A 4,270-nucleotide genomic window follows, 5' to 3' on the forward strand; every position below is an offset into this window, starting at 1 on the left:
GTGCATAACACTTATTAATTTCATAGTTACAAGAGGGATCCTGAATTATTGAGAGCAGAAGAGGTTTTTCCTTCAGAGAAGTATTTTTATATACCTCTGACATACTTCTTAAGGTTTTCCCCCTCACCTTACTCTACTTGATTGAGCTGGAAAGGGTTAACCCAAAACAACCGACTAGAGTAGGTGATACTAGTTAGCGCACAACCATTGTGTTTTCATCAAGGTTCACTTCGAACACCATGTATTTTCCATTGGCATATCATGGAATGAAGATAACAAGTTCTACATACAGAGACAGGATGACAGATAACCAAGTATTTCTAACTGCACAAGTCCTCTTGCACTTTACCCTTGCTTGTTTCAAGAGTCGTACACGGTTTCATGCGAAACTAACCTACAAATGTAAACAAGCAAAGAAACAACTAAAAGAGCGAACGAAAGAAACAAAATGTGAAAGAAAAGCGAGTAAAAAAACAAGCAAGAAAGAAAACAAACACATAATCCAAGAAGGAAACATGCATGCAAGCAACAAGACAAGAAGCAAACAATACTCCTACTCTTAGGCTAACGGTGCATGGGCCTGATCACGTGAAGTGATATTTCCAATGCAGCCACCGGCGCATTGGTCGACCCATGTTGGTGAAGGCATGGTTCGCGAACACTGCAGTCACGCAAACCAATGAACATGAAAGATATAACAATGAAGACAAACACACTCTGATTTTGAATGCGTCCACATAAAGAAGTGAGTGAAAGAACATGACATGCGATCCATGGACTTACCACGGGGTTGTGATACACTGCATGCAAATGTTAGGAATATGCATTCTCTTGACTGTGATATCAAACAAATGAGTGAAAAAAAGACCACTTGCATCGCACAAGTGTGCTTACTGTGTAAGATTCCTCCACTGCATGAGCAATCAGATCATGTAGTTCAGGTGGAGGATGTGAAATCTCTTTGGGGGTTTGATCTTCAATGCATACATATGACTGATGAGGAGCCTTGGGTTTTTCAACAATTTCTTGATCAGAAGTGAAACCAACCTCAGGGCATCGAGGGCCTGACATAACCATCAGCTCGGGTTGAAGTTCCTCAACTGTTTGCGGGGTTTCGACTTAGTCAAAAAGATATATCATCATAAACATGTGGCTTTGAAAAATCAACAGTGATAGAATCATCATCGTGATTGAATATAGGAGTAAATGGGTCATGATAGCTATGATCAGAAAAATCAATGATTTCATCGGCATCCTCATGATCAGATAAATCAAACAGAGGGGTAGATGAGAAGCAAGAATGTTCACCCTCTATGTTTCCGGAAAAAGCAGATGAAAAATCAAGTGGATTTTTAATGAATAATTTGTCCTCTCTGTGGACGAATGATGAGCTAACATCCGGTGTGTTCTGCGAATGATCAACAATGGGTGCATCCATTAGTGGATTTACACAAGGAAAAACAGAGATGGCGAAATCACTAAATATGTCAGGGAAAAGCAGAGGAGGCGCAAATAGAAGGAGATTATCCTTCACCACAAGTTGATGTTCAAGTTCCCAGTCATACTCATCATGAATGAAAACATAGGTTGGTTGTGCAACACTAACTCTGTCGATAGATTGATCCTCGTTCACAACAAGGGTAGAGTTCAGAACGAAAGAAGTCAAGACAATGGAATCAAGAGGATTAGTAGAACACGAAGACGAAGGCTGAGGTAACAAAGGCACGTGACAACCCATGGGCTTTCCAACCAAATCTATACGAAAATTGAGAGAAGTGATGTTGGGGGGATGTGACAGTTGAACATATGTGTGTGCATGTTCTCCCTCATCACTCTGCGGTGGTGGAGTTGTTTAATGAGGGAAAGGCAGATAGTCACCTGTGACAGCGACCATGTCCATCTGTGATTGCGTAGATCCATCACCGAAGTATGATGAGCGGGGTTTGAAATTCAACTTCATCTTGGGATTGACTGATTTGTTAAGATAATATTCGAATCTATCCCAAAGATATTGAAACTTCATCTTGCTTTTTAGAGCTTCAAACTACAATACACGAAAGCACTGCCAAAAATCCATAGGCGATTCTTACGAAGTCTTTCGTTGTTTTAACAATTTTTTTCAAGAGGTTCCAGATAAAAATGATGGAATGTAGATTCAATGAGATCATAAAACTGCTCAAGTGAGTGTACACTGCTGGGTGGCAGGCTGCTGCACCATCATTGTGGGGATTCACGAAGTGTGTGTGAAAGCAACAAGCTGACCTCTTCTACATAGAACTCATTTGCATCATCAAGAAATGCAAATAAATCTTGTAAGTACTCATGCCAAGCCACTTTGCCTTCACCATCATACGTGAATTCCGACAAGAGATTAAAAAACTCCCTCGTGATGTCGAGATTTTTGACATTAGGGAAACATTGCGAAGTGATGAGTCTAACAGTATCCATGACGGATATGAAAAGATTCAAAAAAGGATGAGAGGACACAAATTGTCATCTAGCTCTCCTTCTAACGCTAGAAATGTTGAGGGTGCTGGACCCGCCAACATGTCGGGGGATCTCCCCAGTAAGAATTCCCAACTAGACCTCAGACCATTTGGTGTAGGAGTCCCAACAGTGGGTCGTATGGTATCGCCTTAACTGCGATTGCTCGCAGAGGCAAGTAGGATGTCCTTGTTGGTAGTAAGGGTGTGACCGACCCAACAAGCCAAGCAAGGTGCATGAACGGTTCTAACACACAAAAAGTGGAATAAGTGCGCCCCTTGGAAGCCTATGGAAACACGTGGCTTGGAAGGGAAAACACGAGCAAAGATACATCACAAGCTGGAAGGAAGGTGAACCAATGATCCAAAGTGATGGTTAAACCAAAAACACATCTCAATAAGATTCATACATACATATATAGAAAAAGTCCATACATACATGCGTAAGCAAACAACTACATATACCATTAGAGTAACAAAGATAACTAAAATACAACAAGAACATATGCATGAAACATGTCAGCTCTGTTATATTAAGAAAGTGAAAGTTTCAATCATACATGCAACCATGATCAACCACTAGTCCCAACAGTGGAACGTTATAGTCACTGCCGCCTGCTCCTCCAAAGATATGTACTAGCTCTGCACTGTGAAGAAGCCAAGGCTCGTTACAATACACTCCAAGCTTTCCCTAAGATATGCCTATAAGAAGCTTGGCTCCCGAAAGCTTGTACAATGAGTTATGAGGTTATATAAATAACAAAGGGTGGAGTGACCCTTGACATTCCCCTTTGTGACTCTTCATCTACCCTCATGACTCTTCAACTACTACATGAATATTACATTTGACCATCGACACTTGGTCTTTCACTTTTACAAGATGTTACATTACAATCTGCAAATGTACCCATGTGAGACAAAATAGGCTTGAGCAAGCTATGCAAGACAATACTAAGACTCGAACAACTGTGGGAAAACCAACTCTTCGATATCTTCATGATGATCGACGGTGGCAAACTCATGCCAAGCTTGGTAGTTTGTGATGGTGTCCACGTGCTCAATGGTGACATCCTACTGAAAGCGAACTCTCTATTCCGTTGCATCCTGATACACTAATTTGGCACCTCTGTCCAACTCGTATGATAATGTGTGCATCATAGTCTTGAGTGGATCCGGACGAACAACATACTGATGCATAGTGTGTGCGTTGATCTCCAAGTCTATGCTGGTGGATACACGCATCCACTCATCAAAGTACATGTCCAGCTCCATTTAGACTTGGTTCTTTGACTTTGCCTCGATGAGTGTGCCAATAGATGGGATCGCATGTGTGCGCACAATGACATTCATGCTTTTGAATGCTCGTGCATGCGAAGCCTGCAAACTGGTGATGAGATGCGGGAATTCCTCATAGTTCCGGATCTGACTTCGGATGCGTGCCTTCAACTCTACTTCCCTGGGCTTCTTCATATTTGGAAAGTGAAATTGGGATCCTTTGTACCTCATTGTCCATGTCTGCATGCGATCAACAACAGTGTGAAGATATGACAAGATGTGTGCTCTCCTAGCACAACGCTGCTGCCAACCGTTGAGATGGACAACTACTTTATGTATGGTACCAAATATGGAATACAAAATTCACATGAATGATTCGAGGGAAGATACTTCATATAGTATCACTCTCTTCAACTCTTCTCTAGCGGATGATGTAACCTATTCTCCTCCCTGCTTGGCTGCTTGTAACTCCTTGGTCATGCGCTCATTATTTGCTATCAAGAATCAAACAC

Source organism: Pinus tabuliformis, chromosome 4_2, assembly GCF_031772625.1.
Source record: "Pinus tabuliformis cultivar Carrire ecotype Pingquan chromosome 4_2, CPIR1, whole genome shotgun sequence".
In the NCBI taxonomy this organism is placed as follows: Eukaryota; Viridiplantae; Streptophyta; class Pinopsida; order Pinales; family Pinaceae; genus Pinus; species Pinus tabuliformis.